Here is an 18,508-nt window from a genome sequence, read left to right as displayed (position 1 = left end):
TACATTACAGGTAGCATAGAAATTCCATGTGATCGTTAAGTCCATGGGGTACCATGGTGGACATAAGGCGGATCCAAAAGTTCTCTCTTTTGAGAAGGGTATTCTTATTATTCCCAGTGACTTTGACTTGCTCGAGTGTCTGTTTTCTAGGAAATGAGCGGCCACACGGGATTTCAAGTTTTGTGTACGAATGTTACTTTTGTGTTCAAGAATACGCACACGGATTTTTCTCTCGGTGTGTCCAATGTAGCATTTGCCACAGGGGCATTTCAACATGTAGATGACGTTACTACTGTTACATGTGGCATTCACTCTGAGTTTTATGACATGTCCTTTCATAGGGTGGGTGGTTTTGTTCCCAGGGATACAGTTACTGCAATTGCTGCAGTTGTAACAAGGTTTAAGGCCCGTGTAAACAATAGGAATTGCGGTAGAAGAAGATTGACTCAATATTTCTTTCACATTGCGACCTCTGGTGAAAGCGAACATGGGGGGTTGGCTGAATAGACCGTGAAAGTCAGGTTCCATAGTTAATATGGGCCAATGTTTTCGGATGATGTATTGGAACTGTTTGGACATCTTGGAGTATTTGGAAACCACAACCATGCGGTCTGAAGGTTCTTTGGGTTTGGGTTTGAGTAGTTCAGACCTCACACATTTGTTTGTCCTCTCCATTGCCAGATCCAGAACGGGTGTGGGATACCCACGTGCTCTGAGTCTTTCCAAAGTGATTCTGAGTTCTTTCTTGCATTCTGATTCACTGGATACGATTCGCTTCACTCTTAATAGCTGGGCATAAGGTAAATTGTGGCGAGTGGTTTATACAAGTATAAAGACTTGTTATGTCCAGCACAATCAAGTAGTGAAATGGATCCCACTTGATCTTTTCAATGTGTTGGATAAAATCAGTTGTGTTCGATGTCAACTTTAAAACTGATTCAAATAGAAAATGATCTAGAAATCTTGACAAATTTTCAGTCAGACTACCCAAAGAAGAAACAATTGGCCTCCCTGGAGATCTCACAGCATCTTTATGTATTTTCGGTAGGTGGTAAAACGTTGGTGCAATGGGATTTGTTGTTCTTAAAAATAAATATTCATCGAGGTTTAACATTGCTTTTTCATTCCATTTTTTTATTAGGATGTGCATTTGTATAATGCTTTCTTGATAGATTTCCTTTGTTGTTGGTTCATAACAGTTCAGATCTTGCAACTGTTGCATGGTTTCATTCACATACTGTTCATGGGACATCAAAACAATGTTACCCCCTTTGTCTGAGGGTTTGATAATTACTGAAGTATCACCCTGGAGATAATTCACTGCGGTTTTCTGCACTTAGGTTAAGTTGTTCTTTGCTTTAGAGTTTCTTCCATGTTCACGGAACTTCACTAAAGCCTCAGAAAAGATATCTATTGCGATATACCTGCGGTCATCCCCTCTTTTGTTTCGAATGCTTTGAAGCGATCATGTGTATAAAAACGGCGCCTCGCAATACAATGCGTAAACAACACCGAGGAAGGACTAGCGCCAAAACGCATCTGTTGTACCTGCCTAAATAAATCAGACTGGTAAACTACACCCTCGTGAGTGCTGTGGATTCCTTGTAAGTAACTGAGAGGAATTTATGAGCGAGAATATATGAATATGAATATATATATATATATATATATATATATATATATATATATATTACCTACTGGCGGTCGCCAGTAGGTAGTTATAGTTAGGATTTTTTTCAATGTTAAATCTCAAAATTCTATTTGGAATAACTTTGGCACCGGTTGACGAATCTGCCTGAAAATTACATGAAAATGGCCTCGTCGAGCTCCGGTCCTTCCCTGAAAGTTTGGGGGGGATACAATAAGCGGGGGCCGAGATAAAAGGGGGGTCCCAAAACGCGTTTTCCCCATGTTAATTTCCATAGGGCGGTCGATTTCACTTTTAGCCCGAACGGCTGAATGGATTTACACCAAACTTGGCAAAATTGTAGGGACTGGTAGCCCGATGTGCCTTTGCTATGTCTCAAGATATGTGCTCCAGTGGATTTTGAGTAATTTAGGTTCCAAAAAATATATATATCTATAGCAGCGCACCGGTGCGCGCACCAGGGAGCGCTCCGGGCGCGTGACGCGAGGTGCGCATGGAAAGCTGATTGGCTCTCGGGTGTCTGTAAACATTCGAAACAGTCCAGAGCGGTCGCCATCTTGTGTCTCGGTAAAATCGAGACATAAGAGGTGGCTAAAACAAAGTGGGAACTGACCATAAGGCGTCAGGGATAGACCCCTTTGACCCCCTAGGTTTGATGTGGGGGCTATAAAAGGGCCCCGCGGGGCATTTAAAATATTTTTTTTTTTTTCGTTTTGCGCGGGGGAAGCGCACGGTGCGCGCACCGGGGAGCGGCCCGGGGAGCGTACTATGAGGAAAAAAGGTGACAGAGTTTTTAAAAAATGAAGTTTGGATTTAGAAATTGGAGGTAGTTCTAAAAAGAACTTTTTTTTTTCTTCTTTTTGTTGTTTTATATTTTTTTTGTGTTTTTTGAACTTTTTGAACTTTTTTGGCTTTTCAAAACAGTTTTATATTTTTTTTGTATTTTTTTAGGGGGAGAAACAAAAAAAGGGAATTGAAACTGGCTCAACTGGAGCAAAAAAACAAAAAACCCAAAAAATTACTTCTTTTTGGGGCACTTGTGATTATCACCTGCAAGGACGATGAGTTTCACACTTTGTTCCCCATAGGAGATAAGCTTGCCACAAGCAGTGCAAGTAATTTTAAAATCAGTAAATCTCGGCTGAATGCAAGGCATCACCTCGGATGTTTCTGGTTCCGAGGAAGTGGGTTGGTTTCTTTGGGAGGGGGTCCTTGATGAATGGGGGAGGTTACTGGCCAGTTCCCGGAACTCTGCACGAGAGTAGTTGTTTGGATGCTTTCTTGTCATGTGCCGAATCATGGTATAGTTACCAAAAGAATATTTCTTATTTGGGTTGCCCCGTGAAAGTTCATCATTGCAGATGAGGCAAGTCACTTTGGGCGCATTCACCTTTTTTTTCCCCTCTGGAATTGAAAAAAACTGCCAAATAAAGTGTGGTTTGGGTTTATAAGGTGTATTTTCCTCTGGCAGCCATCTTCTTCTCCCCTCCTCCTCTTCCTCTTCCTCTTCCTCCTCCTGTTCTTGACCACCAATATAATTTGGAGCTGGTCCTCTTGGTTGTTGTGGTGGTGGTGGTGGGGCAGATGCACCAGCTGATGCTACTAATGAAGCCATTATTTAGAGCAAAAAAGTAGACAGAGCAACAAACAGGTCTTCCTCAGTCAAAGGACAAAGTCAGAATAAGGAAAAAAGGTGGGGTCTTTCATCATTTAGAAAAAAAAACTGTCCTGAACCAATGAGAAGTGTTATTTTCAGGTCACAAGACCAGGGGCTTCATCATTATGAAACCAAAACTGTTATGAACCAATGAAAAGTGTTATTTTCTGCTCACATGACCCGACGCGCTTACGCTACGCGCCCGGGGCGCGCCCGGGGGCGCGCCCCGGGTCGCGCAGCGTAAGCGCGTCGGAAGTTTACGTTGTGCGATCGTATTCGCTCGAGTACTTCCGGGTGCGCTTACGCCGTGCGTATCACGCGGTCGCGGCTACGCGATACGTCACAATCATGTTTTCGTTTGCGATATTGGCGCTCACGGGACGCTCCCCGGAGCGCGCCCCGGGGCGCTTTGTAAAAATACGCTTTTCGGGGCGCTCCCCGGGGCGCGCTCCGGGAGCGCTCCCCAAAATAATTTAAAAAAAAAATTGGGATAATTGTAGGGACAGGTAGCCCTATTCTGAAGTGGTTTGTAAAAAACATTAACTTTAGAAAAATATGTATTGTGCTACATTGGGCTTAATATATGTTAGAGCCAAAATGTAGCCCAAATGTAGCCCAAAGTAGCCCAATGTAGCCCAAAGATGGCCACCAGAGATCAAAAATTGAAAATGTAGCCCAAAATTCAACTAGATGTAGCCCAACTGTAGCCCAATGAGAGAATGTACCAGAGTGTTAAAAAGAACAACTAGAGTGCTAACAGTCTTATTTATAAAGTGAAACTTATAGTTAGGAATTAGCATTAAAAAAACCTTTGAAATTCACTGAAAAAACCATAGGTTTCACACCAGTTATAGTTAGGAATTAGCATTTAAAAAACCTATTAAATTCACTGAAAAAACCATAGGTTTCACACCAGTTATAGTTAGCTGGAAATTTTACTGATATAAAACCATTGAAATTCCCACGTTATAGTTAGTCGGACTCACTATAACTTGCGCGTGCAATGCACTGCTGATGACATCACATATTACATCACTCATGACATGGTCAGTGACATCACTCATGACACCATCCTTGTGACATATTGACAGACCTCCTTTCACTATAATGTAACCCTTGAGACACATATTCAAAAATAGAAACTGAAATTTTTTTTAAAAAAGGAGATACCTATATCAGTTACAACAAGCAATTCAGTAATTCCACTATCTATATACACATCCACTCATTCACCAACAGTTCTATATAGTCACTCATACATATACTCACTCATCATATGAAGTGATACACCTATACATCCTGTTACACACCGACATTCATCCAAAAGTTACTCACACACATATTCACACGTGCAAATAAACTATTGAACAACGATTTATTTGAATATAGAGTTATACACACACTTCCACCTTACTTCTATTGAAAATTACACATATTTATTCTCTTAAACAATCACTTATAGAAACACATACTTATTTAAACAGGAAATCTTACAATCTCTTACTCTCACATATACTCACTTATATACATCAATATTCATATATACTAGATTAAAACATATGTAGTTACTGATAAAGACACTAGTGAGACAGTCATTCACTCACTAACAAACACATATAGACACTCATCCACCCATACAGTCCTGTACATATGCTGTCTTCAAAACACATACAAACAAAGAGTCAGTCACTCATGCATCTATGTGCTAAGTAATACCTCCACCAAACTATATAGACACTCATACTGATACTAATAAAAATATCAAATAACCCATATACATACGCATGTAGCTACTTACCAACACATGTAGCCACTTATACACAAAGTGAAACACTAATATATGTATTTAAATATTTAAACATAACTCACTAATATTTATTTTTCAGAAAGACACATATTCACTGGATGGTGTCATCAGTGATGTCATGAGTGATGTCACTGACCATGTCATGAGTGATGTAATATGTGATGTCATCAGCAGTGCATTGCACGCGCAAGTTATAGTGAGTCCGACTAACTATAACGTGGGAATTTCAATGGTTTTATATCAGTAAAATTTCCAGCTAACTATAACTGGTGTGAAACCTATGGTTTTTTCAGTGAATATATATGTAAATGTAAATGTAAATGTAAATGTGTTTCGATTAATATAGCGCGCTTTAACCCAGGGGCCTCAAGGCGCTTGCTTAGGGAACCCGTCCTGGTATTCCCCTGTGAGATACCCTGGCCGGGTATCCACAAGGTGAAAGCCAGGCATCCCGCCGCGAGGGGCCGTAGTGGAGATTAAGCAAGCTATTGCCCAGAGTCGCAGAGTGTGACCCCGTGAGTCGAGTAGGCACCAGAGCGAGAATTGTCGACTCCGTGGAATTTTTGAGCCCGAGACCCGCCGAGGCGGGGAATCGAACCCTGGTCCACGGCCAATCTCAGCTTCTGGGTCTGCCGCCTCTAACCACTGAGCCACGCTTCTCCATATATATATATATATATATATATATATATATATATATAATATATATATATATGTATATATGTATAATATGTATATGTATATGTGTGTGTTTGTTTATAATACCTATCACCCATTGCCGCTCACCACTGGGTACTTATAGTTAGGTCTGCATTTTCATAGGAAGAGCGTTGTTTGGTTTGCTTATAACTTTGGCGCCATTTGACGAGTTTTCATGAAACTTCCCAAAAAAATGGCCATCCACCTCAGTTCCTTCCTGGAAAGTTTTAGACTGATCTATCAAGCGGAAGCCGAGAAAAAAGGGGTGCCCCAAAACTAAATTTCTCCATGCATTTTCCACAGGCGTTTTAGGCTCAAAGTGGTAAAAGTAGCCCCTATTTTTAGGCCCCCGTACCTACAACTTATTTACTTGCTCTTCTCCATCCTCTCCACACCCTGACTCTTCTATTGCTCCTTCCCCATCCTTTTCCTGCTCTCTTTTAAAAAAAAAATAATTGTATGCCTTTGTAGTTTCAAAAAGCTGCTGGGCAGCTTGCTTCAGTTTTTGTATTCCAAATTGAGTATTCATCATGACAGAACATCAAAGTAAAGCAGCTAAAATGTGGGGCATCGTGACACTTGTTTAAACACAAAGGCCATTTTCCAATACTTAAAAACTGCTCCAGGATGGCCAACATATATGCACATGCATCACAACGCAGAGGCCTTCTTATAATGGATAAAAATAAGCATTGGCAAAGCCAATAAATCGGCATTCACCTGTTAAATGTACGATCTGTCTTTGCAATGCTGGTTAGGTTTATAACCCTAAAACTTTTCTTTGAGCCTGGATACGAGTCAAATGTCAAACTCTGCCTTATACCTTTGTACCTTTCCTCCAGTTCACCACCCCAATCTGAAAGGGTCAATTAACAAAAGAAAAATGAATAGTCTCTGAATTACAGAGACGATTCGGGTTTCAGAAGGGAAGTCTTGAATATACACCCCACTGTACAAAAGTCTTAAGTAATAGTCACATGGTAAATTCTTACAATTAACACAAGCAGGTACCTAGCAGAGATCATGAGAACGAGAGAGGGTGACCTTCAGAGGGTAACACAAATGTAAACAGTTTTGGCTGAGCAAACACTTCTTAGCTTTTATTGCCTTGTGAAACAGAACGCAATTGTAGTTTCACATCACAGACAACACGTCTCATGGGAAACCTTAGCCTGACCAATAAATCATGGCTGAAGGAAGTTACAATCACAATAGTACAAGTTAAGGGAGAGAGGGATAGGGAGAGCTGGAGGGAGTGAGGAGAGAGATGTGAGAGAAAGCTAAAGAGAAATAAGACAAAAAAGAAAGGGAAAGTGGAGGGCAATAGATAAAAAGAGAGATCGAGAGACGGAAAGAGTGGGAAGAAAATCAGCTGTCATTTTTAGTCAGATAATGTTGATAATCATGTGAAAGTGCACAGAGAACACAAAATGGTCCCTCTCTGAAACACAATTCTTGGAACCTGCTCCCTGCTCCCACCCCCTATGAAAATAGTGAAATCGGAAAGACATTTCTGTCTACTCTTCTTACAAAATGATATACAGCAAGAAAATATGTACAGATCTCATAAATTAAGATTTAGTTAGTTGCTGCTGATGTCGTTGAATCACACATGTGCTGGTGCCCAGCTGTAATTAATAATCTCACAATTCCAATAGACACTGAACGCATTGCAATTATATTGATGCAGCCTTCCAAATTGACTTTGGAGGGACACTGTGATCACATCACTTCTCGGGGGTCTTGTGGACCGATTTCCAAACTGCATCATTTACGTAATCAGGGTCTTTTGTTTTGAGTTCACAGCGCACCGATTAATTAACAGTGACTTTTACCTAAATTGGGGTTTTCATTCGTGAGGAATATGGACTGAAAGCTCCAGACACACACCACCCCTCTGTAGGTTATGCTTTTTGTGTGCACCCTCAGTAAGTGTCATAATGAGACTGGTAATCACGTTGCAGTCCATGGACTTTTGCTTGACTCCTCTTCCTTAGAGTCCTCCAATATCCGTAGGAGGCTTTAGTTCATTCTTCTAAATTTCAAGACCTATGATTTGTGGACCCATTCCTGAATCTACTGTTTGTCATTTGCTGCATAAGTACTACCTAATGGGTGTTTCCCATTCCTCGTCCTGATGATGACCCTGTACGAATAACCTCAAGGGTCGAAACAGTTGACACATTAATAGTGTACTGTACTGTTTGTGTAATCCAGGAGCCTACAGCTCTATGTTAGAGTTTAGATCAAACAACTGTGCATCCTCCACACTCACTATTTATGTATATATTGTATAGCACTGGTGTATTTTTTACTCACTTACCTTACTTTCACTGCACCATTGCGTCGTTTCAGAACACCTCTCAAATTGGGAATGTATATGTTAACAGAGCTAAATGAGTTTGTCTACTTAAGATTCCTAATGTTGAACAATCAAATAGAATGTATTCTTTCTAGTAAAACGAATCTACTGATGGTTATTCACTAGATTACCGTGGAAGTTGAGGTACATGCTTTCCCCTTCATGGATCATTGTTTCTTGTACTATTGATCTATTTAAAACAGCACAATAGGGAAGGTTGCAGAGAATCTTTCACAGGGTAAATTAAATTGGCCTTTTCTGTGATTGTATTGACACATACATGGAACACGCTTCTTTTCTTTATATCTGATGTTATCCAAGACCTTTGAGATTTACTGAAAATGCTATGTATAAGGCATTTAAAGGTGCTTTAAGCACTCTTTTGGCATTCGTTTGTCTGTTATTGTGAAATTTACTTTTTACTTCCGCCCACTAAAGTGTACAAAATGGGGCACTTCAGCCATTTGGCGTGAGTGATGGAATTCTGCCCTTTCACATGGCGTACATCCACACACATAGTAATTATCTTCAGTGCCAGTGACTATATATTTTAACTTTTAACCAAATCTTTTTTTAGATTGATGAGGGCCCTAAAACTTTCCTAACAAATACAATTTTTCAAAAACAAAGCAAACACTGACATAGTGAAAATGGTGACAGGCAACAAAACTATTGGCTTTGCCAATTCTTGTCCCCAAAAGGTGTTGTAACTCGAAGTAGTCCAGTTCAGACTGAGCATTCCATATTGAGGATCTTTTCTCCTCTGTTCGGAATGTATACAATGTGGAGCACCCTGGTCTGAATATCTGTTAGAATATCAGAGAGAGTCTACCGTGAAAAGGGAATCACACAAAACGGAAGACTGGGAATGATCCCTTCACTGCGGGGAGCCGTCTCCCACCCAGCCGAACATCAGACACAGTCACTTCCTCATCTCCTCACTGTGTCTCCTACCCCCCCACCCCTTCCCTCCTTCATTCTTTGCTTGCCTCCCCATTCCTCCCTCCCCATAATCTCTCTCCCCCTACTTGCTCTGTTTTTCCTTGTGCCAATTCTCCGCTTAATCTCCCTCCCTGTTGCCCTTTTTCTTTACCCCTTACCCTCTACACGCCTTGAACCAGCCGATGTAACTTGTAATTGACGTACCTTCTGTAACAATGTTTAACTTGTAACCTATGTATATCTCCACATGTAAAGCGCTCTGAAAACTCTGGGTCTAGCCAGCGCTATATAAAACTCAAGTAAATAACCAAAATGTGTCTGTTATAGTGAAACCATGTATTAACCCCTTCGATGCTGATGACGAGCTCAGCTCGTCATCAGCCACGGGGGGCGTGTGCGGATGACGAGCTGAGCTCGTCATCTAACGCGGCTTTTAAAAAAAAGCTGCGTAGCATAAAAATAACCGCTGCAGCGATGCGGTTAATAAACTGAACCCAAAGCATTTCCCAGTGACACGGTAGGACTGACTGCCAAGATACTTCTGGCCGTCTGGCTATCAAAAATAAGGGTTGTACCCACGATGTGCTATTTGGATAGTATTTTTCAAATTAGTGTAGCATGAGGCACATTTTAAAGGGAACGCTTGCCCCCGCTAGTTAGTACAGTGTTTTGTCATTTTTTTGCTTCTTTTCTTCAATGGATTGTATTAAGTCCTATACATATAGTATAGCTCTCAGTCGATGCATGCAAGCTACACATATATGCTCAATATGCATGGCTTTGAGCGATGCAGAGGGCGTAGGTGTAATCTGAGGCTTCAGTAATAACATGCAAATATCAGAGGCCTCCATAGGGGGCGTACAGCCGGGGTCTGCATACTGTGAATATGTGTGATGTGTGCCGCGTATATGCAACAGTTTAGGCAATACTTGGTGTTTAATTTGAAGATTTGCAGCTGGAAAAGACCCGGTGATAACACTGTCACCTCTACACATAGATGTCCCTTGGGGTCACTATGACACAGTGTTGTTAGGTATTTGATATGTCCGAGAGGTACGCACTTTGCAGGGAACATTTTTTGAAAAAATGAGATGTACATGGACCAATATTTTGTTTGGTGGTCAGAATGGCATTGAAATACATAAACCTAAGTCTTGTGTAGGGTAGAGGGGCAGTGTTACTAGGAAATATACATGCAATAAGTTTTCTTTCTGCATTTTATTATTAACCTACTTGCATATATTTATAAGTAAAATCAGATGGAGAAATCGCCCATAGCATTGTTAGGCCCAAAACAGACCACACACGACATATAGTAAATGAGCCTTTAAATTATTCAGATGTTATCAATGTTATTTAAAGTGCCTCATTTGTCTCACATTATGCCAAAAAGGTAAAATAATACCGTAGCAATGAAATGTAGTAGAAAACGTATTGTGCCCTTTAAAACCTAAACATTGCTTCAGGTAGAATCCTCAACCCACTGCCTCTAACCCTTTAGTTAATTCTATTCATGTTGGTGTCATCATCTGGATATCTGCGCCCCCCCCCCTCCAAAACATACACTCCTGCCTATGGCCCTTAAATGGGTGCAGACATGAGCCTGTTATTTCTCCAGAAAGGCATAAAGCATGGTGCTCTCTAATCCATGTATGACGGCGGCTGACTACGGAGCATGGGGCTCACGTTCGTTCCCCGGCGCCGGCAGCAGCTCAGCCCAGCACCATGTGACTCTGGGCAATAGCTCACTTAATCTTCATGATGGCCCAGTGCCTTGAGACCCTTAGGGGTGATTAGTTTGCGCTTTACAAATACTGAGTTATTATTTATTTCCCATTCGGGAGAAAATAACTTGTAATCTCTGATGTAGCTGCGGGGATACAAAACGAAATAGAAGATTCTAGAACAACCACCTCCCACCCCATATCATCGAACATAAATCGGGGGACCTCATAATGGAGTCCAAAATCACTTTTAAGGTGTCTTTCATAGCCATATACAAACCGCTTCCAGAGGTGGTTAACCATCACAGGCGAGCTTTGGGAGCAGAGAGACTTGGCAGGAGAGCATATAATGGCGGCTGCTAGAGATGCGAAGTGGTGTAGCAGCCAGCGAGGGAGAAATACAAAAACAAATAAAAAAGATAAATTATAAATTATAAAATACCACTTACCTGCCGCTGCAGCCGCCACCTTGCTCCCCTCCAGCTGCTCTCATGCAGGGAATACTATTACCCAGCATGAGAGTAGCACTGAGATTGGTCTGAACTGCCTGGTTTGCCGCTCAGCCAGGGCCTGGGAGCCTGTGTGTTCTATACTCTGCTGTGCAGCACAGCTTGGGTTGGAGAAATGCTAAGTGCGCATGTCGGTTTGGCCATCCTAAGATGGCCAGCCAAACTGACACGCGCATTTACAATACCCGATACTCCTCCTCCTCCCTGCTGCAGCTGATGTCACAGGGTGACCCCGCCCCGCCCTACGACCTGGCTCACTGGCAGTCTGCAGGTGAAAATACAAATAAAATGAGGATAATATTGTTTTATTGGTTTGTTTTGCATGTGTTTGAATCTGCTGTCACTGAGCAGTGGGCGACGCTTCTCTGCCATCACGGAGAAGCCACCCCTGAAAGCACATACTGTAAAGTGTATAAGTATAAGAACTGTTTAATCTGTGTGTGATGTGTCCTCGAGGACACTGAAAATGTTTATTTTCTGCTTTTAAAGATCAAGATATATAGTAGAAAAGACTACAGTGAGGGGCCTAGTGTAACCCTAAAATACCTTTACATTTTGAATACAAGCAAAATTAGGAGAAAACCAATGGTGCAGGGTCTTAAAGCACAAATGGGTAATAAACATTGATTTTAGTAAAAAACAAAAAAACCAGCCTTTACAAATGTTTTCTACTACATTCATTTGCATCCTTAACAATGAACTACTCTGTATCTAGTTGGCATAAACAACTGAATTTCTATAGTAAAATACATAGATCAACTAGGCATAATTGGAACAAAGCCAGTTCCAGAATAACTGATTTTTTTCCCCAAAGCAGTAGGGTTTGTGCACAAAAATCCACAGTCTAACAAACGGATTCAGCAGAAGCCATTTGTAACTGGTCATCTGGAATTTCTATCAGGCACAGCTGCCTTGATTCCTTTTTAGTGTATCTTTTTTGTGTGCTCAACGCTATCGTTTACCTCTAGGAACTGGACTATGGCAGAATCTATAATGCAATGTTGAAGCCAGCTTTCATCTTTGACGGGAGGCGAATCCTGGACAGTGTACATCATCACCTTCAGCACCTAGGCTTTCAGGCAAGTTCAAAACTTTGACAATTGAAAATTTTAAGGGAGAGATAGACAGTGCTTAATTTGAGCCAGTGATTTCCGGTGCTCGGCACCGCACTTAATTGTTAACACTGGGACTGATGACAGCCAGACACATGGTGGTGCTGTTAGCCCAATTTTGTGACGAACACAACAACAGTTGTTTAATAATTCTATATACATAAGGAAATGACCAATACCTGCCACCCAAAGTTATAAAAATAGCTTGGGTGGTAGGTATTAGTATTTGTTTATTTATAAAAAGTCTGAATTGTCATTAGTAGCGCAAAGGGTAGTGCAAGCTGCTGTGGTCTCCTGACAAGAACCCTGGCACTTATTTCTTTACAAATTAAGTACTGGAGATAGGAGGTAAAGGTAGAAAGAGGTGGGGAGAGTGAGAATTTGGAGCCTGGGCATGAAGTGGCAGGTAGAGTAAAGAAAAGGTGCGGTTTGAGCTACGGGATGAAAGGACAGGGAGACACTGGAGGCAGGAGACGTTGGATAGAGCCAATGGATGAAATGACAGGCGGAGTTTGGAACCTGGGCATGGAAGAGTAGAGAGACATTTGAGCCAGGGTATCTAAGGACAGGGGGTGGTTGGTACCAGGGGATGAAAGAAAAGAGAGAGGTTGGAGCCAGGGGATGAAAGGTCAAGGGGTGGTTTGAGCCAAGAGAGGAATGAAAAGAGAAAGTTTGCAGGCAGGGGGTGAAAGGACAGAGGGTGGTTGGGGCCAAGGGATAAAATGACAGGGAGAGGTTGAAGTCAATAGGTGAGAGAACGTCGAGAGGTTTGAGCCAGGAGATTAAAAGAAGGGGGGAGGTTGTGGAGCCAAGGTATGAAAGGACATTGACAGGTTGGAGTCAGGTGATGAAACGGCAGGGAGAGGTTTGAGCCAATGGATGAGAGGACAAGGGGGGTTTGGAGCCAGGGGATTAGATCCCAGGCAGAGGATAGAGACAGGTGAAGTAAGGTTAGGGAGAGGTTAGTGCCAGGTGATTCAATGACAGGAAGAGGTTGGAACCTGGGGATGAAAGTCGAAGCACAGCTTGGATTCAGAGGAATAAATTATAATAATAGGTTGATGCCAGGGGAGAAAATATAGCCATGGGTTGCAAGAATCGATGTATACATGCACTTTATTGTGCAAAAAATGGAGATACGTCATGTTATTTAATAGCAATGCCAGACTAGCCTGCATGGGGGGGGGGGGGTGTTGTCAGACCATACATGCAAGGCTGTCTGGGTTTGTACAGGGTTTGTTTGGAACTATCGTCCCCTTCCACTCAAAGAAAAGATATTCCAATGGTGCAGTGAAAATCTATTAGTTCCTGACCACATGGTTGAGCTGGGGCATTGTGACCATCTCTCGTCCTCTTTTATGCAGGTGGAGACGATCGGGAAGAAAGTAAACACGAGCAGAATGTTTCAGTGACCTGTGACCTTTCGAAGCAGCAGCCGCGAGCAGGGCTTCCCAGGAAGGTGGAGGTCTAAGCAGCCGCCGGCGGACATGTTGTGAAGATTTGTCTACAGCACGCAGTTATGCCATGACAGGAGGTTTAAGCTGCTGATGGAGACATTGGCGTGCATATAGCAAATGACAACAGTTGACTACGTCCTTCGAGGGAAGAGTTTGCATGCTGGTGTACACGCATTCCTCATCACTCCGCTCACTCATTGAGACTTGGAATTCAGTCTTGCTGTTTTCAACTTCAACTCATTCATCCTCACACTTTGGAGAGTCAGATGCGCTGCCATTTAATCACAAATTAAAAGACTGCACTCGAATGTAATAACATTGCAAGCTCTCGTCTTTCTGTTGCGAAGAGCCCTGGTGTGATGATGTCATGGACACCAACAAAAGCCACTACAGGCTCTTAGCACAGTAAGGCTAAAACACCTCTAAGCATAAACGTGCAGTGTGCCTCTCCGCAGTAGAAGCAGCAACAATGATGGGGCACCATGTCTGTCCAGTCTCCCTGCTTTCTGTTTGCTCCCTACTCTCAGGCCCTATGGTGTCTCCAGGTTCACCATTGCTCCAATGGATTGAACCTGAAGTTAGATCTGCTGCCCCACAGCCCCCATTTCCCTTTTGAGATATGTTAATGTTGTCCCTTTAAAAAGACCGGGAGCCTCCCAAGGACGCAGTTTGGTTCTGAGTTGAGGTACTGAGAGTATTGCCATACGGGAGGCACTAGTATGCCAGAGAGTCTCTTAAGTTCCTGAAAGCCAGTTTGCCAGTATTAGCACTTTAACGTGCTTCTTTGAAGTGCTGCTTCAGGTTATGACTCTTGCATACTGTACATTTGCAGGTACATTAATAAAACAATTCATTTTTGTGCTTAGAAGTTAGTAGTTAGGGAAGTGAGCAAATAGCTGTGAGCCAGAGTAGTAAATAGTGCATTGCCAATTATACAGTAAATGGTTTTGTTCATGGATTAATTTGTGTGATGTAGGAAGGTCCTTATGCTGTGTATTTCAAAGAGGGGGGTCTTGTGACCTTCTCCCAAATCTACGTGAGAGTGTCTGCGATGGGTAACCCACTGGAGAGCTCTAAAGCAATAATGGACCTTGCCATATGTCTCGGAACCAAATTTATTGTGTGTGGTTCATGCAGATGTGTGCAGCTTGCCTGATACTATGTCTCTTTTTTTCTCCAATTTTATCAGTGGCGGGCCCACCGCTAAGGCAGAGGAGTGTTGCCCCACTGCTCACTGAGCAATTCAAAACGGAAAAATAAAATTATCATAATTCAACGCTATCATTCTGTTTAACCATACTGGCTCAGTTGGTTGAGGGCAGGGCGGGCCTGGGCATGTTTAGAGCGTGGGGGGGGGAGGGAGTGGTAGGCACCTCCTAAGGGTGCATGACATTTTGACCCGCCGTCTCGGGCTTGCCAAACAGTCATGCACACTTTGCATGTTCTCCACCCAGGGCTGCATTACAGCCTGGGTGGAGAACATGTACAGCCTCCCAGCCCCTACCTGAACACCAAACTATTGCTCAGACCAATCACAACGCTGCCAGAATTATAATTGGTCCAGTGAGGGTGTGTGCTTCCTGCTGCCTGGGAAAAGAGAAGAGTGTGGAGGGGAGGCTGCGGCCGTCCCAGCCACATCTAGGTGAGTGGGTTTATATTTTTATTCTGTACCTCCTCCCCCCTCATCCTCCCCACACTCATTGGGTAGCAGCCGCTACTGAATTTTATATAGTGCAAAGTCACCCAGATATATTCAAGTGCTTATATCTGAGCACCCGATACATAACTCAAGGCCACTTTATTTTTCCTGGCACAGTGAAATTAAGTGATTTGCCCAGAATCAAAAGATGGTCAGCCGGCTCCGAGACTGGAACCTTGTTCTGACAGTTCCAAAGTTGACAGCTTTTGCCACATCGCCACATCCTTTAAGTCTATGTGGTTCGAAGTCATGGGTTCTGGAGAGACACAGGAGTGCGTGTGACCCAAGATGGCAGGCGCTTTGTGAGCTCCCTCCTTAGCTGTGTTACTGCCGACATTTAGATTATGATATACAGCATTATGGCGATCTTTATAGTGGTTATATATTGTGTAAGACCTGTGTCTGCAGACTGGTGGTGATTTCTTCCAGTTCCATTGGTTGGAGACTGTGTTTCACTCGACTACAGCTTCATGTCAGTTAACTGTGTGGGAGGTTGGTTATCCTTTGGAGAGGAGTCAGGCTTTCAACCTCCCTTGGTTTTCTTTTTTCTCATTTTTTGTGAAACATTTTATTAAGCTTTTGCAATATACAAACCAACTGTATGAACATAACAATACAGGTCCAACATCCGTACATCAGCCAACTTAAGGATAGCACATGCCTATCCACTAGTGCCGGAGAAGATCCCTGGTGGTTGCGGGGGTCCCAAAATGGTCAGACCACCATGCTCCTAATACAGCGGTTGGAACACTGGTGCAGCGGTCTCCGACCGCCACCACACCTCCACCATGGGTTCGACGGTTGAGCCTGGTAATCGGGCCCTTAATTTCCAACTTAACAATTGGCGTTCCTTAGAAAGTTTAGCTATTTCCTATTTGGAAATGAAAGTTACGTTGTATACATCCACTAAAAGATACAAACTACTTCACTACCTCCTGCTTAGTCTAAAATGATTGAATTACAAGAAGAGTCAATGGCAACAATGTGCAAAGAGACTTAGCAGGTTCAACAATGAAAACAACGAAAGTATCTGATAATGATATTACGATAATAATAAAGTTGCAATTGTCAATTACACATATTGTGCCTATGAAGCAGATACTGTTGGATTTAGACAATAGTAATCTCCAATATTACTTGCATATCTTTAACTTGCTGGAGAGTATTGGGGATCAGAATTACAGAGCTTTTCCGAAAAATCTGTTCCCATCTTTATAATAATTAAAATTCTCTGAGAAGTTTGAAATAGATAAAGCAGATTGCACGCTCTCAAGTCTAAACTGCAACAAATTATATTTTGAATGTTGTGTCATCACTGCCTTATTATGGTACGTAAAACTGTCTGGGAAATGTTACCCTCAATGGTGGAAGGCAATAAAATATATACCCCAAAACTTTTCTAAAGATACTGTGGCATTGTGTTAACAATTTTCTGATTTCCATCCTCATGTTTGTGAAGTAGGTTACAAATATGGACAGTTTCATCCATCCGTCCTGAGAATATGAAAAAAATATATATATCGAACTCTTCTCTTCAATTGCATATTTGGTTGCTTATTTGGATCCTGATGCTCCAGTTGCAATGGATTCTCAAGCTTCTGTACTTGACACATGAAGTTCAGCTGTATTGCTTTTGTAACCATTTTTATTTTCTTCAGCAGGTACCATGGTGCTCTATCTCCAACTTGGATTGGACCATTGCTGTCTCAATGATTCAATTAGTGGCATCTATATATGTTTTGGTTGTCTTGTCTTTTTTGTTATCCTATATATGCTACATTCTCTATTTTTCCCTATATTCAGTTCCAGTCTTCTAATTTATTTTTTCTCGCTACCGCCTTATTCTTTTCAATATAGCAAATAAAGATACTAAAATTGCCTCTTTAAATGGTAGCGGTCTTCATCATCCAATAAAGAGAAGGAAAATAGTAAACTATTTACATATATGCAAAGTGGATATATGTTTTCCCCAAGAAACTCACATTAATGATAATATTCTTGCCTTTATGACAAAATCATGGGTTGATGACATAGTTTCATCACCTGCACAGGGACGTAAACATGAAGTGGCTATACTTTTCTCTCAGAAGTTGCAAGTTGCCATTTTAAATTGCAAACATAATTCTGATGGTCGATATGTATATGTTCAAACATTAATTTGCAAATGCCCTATTCGTTTCTTCAATATTTATGCTCTTCTACAAGATGATTCTAATTTTTGGAAATCAATTTCCTCAGAAATGTTACTTATTGGATATGTGCCTTTTATTTTAGGAGGAGATTTTAATATGATTTCTCATCTACTTTTAGATAGAACTGCATCAGTAAAATTCCTCTGCCAAGGTCATATGCCCTATTTCAATATTTTTGACTAATCATCATCATCAATTTAACTTTATTTCGGTTTGTTTATGAACCATAAAAGTACATCAAAAATAGAAAAATACATTTACAACAATAGACTAATACACAGTTACATCTCATTTTAAATATTTGCAATAAAATCAGTTAGCATGTGGTTTATAGAGTGACGATAAAGACCCTAAGACAATAAAATACATGAATTAAAGTTTAAAACACGGTGGAGGCCTAGTTTTTACTGAGACAAACTGTCTACCTACATTGAAGTAGCTTACTACTACCGAATCAATCTCCGTCTAATTAACCACATTGAAAACAAAAATTTAGCAATAGCAGTAACTATTAGTGCATTAGTATCAGTTTTTAAGATTCTAAAAAACTCTATATGGTTCCTGACTCCTAGGTTCACACATAACTGTTTGATCCATTTTTTCCTGCTAACAGAATAGGCAGGACAAAACAAGATCACATGAATTAAAGATTCGTTTGGATCATTACAACCTGGACAAGGACGAGCTAAACCCATTATCC

The 18,508-nt window shown here is 41.5% G+C and overlaps 1 pseudogene across 1 annotated transcript in view; it reads left to right on the top strand.

Annotated features, from left to right (window-relative positions):
• The window catches only part of LOC147702791 (UDP-glucose 6-dehydrogenase-like), a 100,957-nt pseudogene extending 83,848 nt beyond the window's left edge, over positions 1 to 17,109 (top strand). Inside the window, exons 11-12 of the transcript XR_015297546.1 lie at positions 12,317 to 12,427; positions 13,825 to 17,109. The product of XR_015297546.1 is annotated as a UDP-glucose 6-dehydrogenase-like (transcript). The remainder of the gene's footprint in view (positions 1 to 12,316; positions 12,428 to 13,824) is intronic.
• The last annotated feature ends 1,399 nt before the right edge of the window (positions 17,110 to 18,508 follow it).

This window comes from Lissotriton vulgaris, chromosome 7 (genome assembly GCF_964263255.1).
Source record: "Lissotriton vulgaris chromosome 7, aLisVul1.2, whole genome shotgun sequence".
Lineage (NCBI taxonomy): Eukaryota > Metazoa > Chordata > Amphibia > Caudata > Salamandridae > Lissotriton > Lissotriton vulgaris.
Note: the sequence above shows the minus strand (reverse complement) of the source record. Positions and strands in the feature narration are given on the sequence as shown.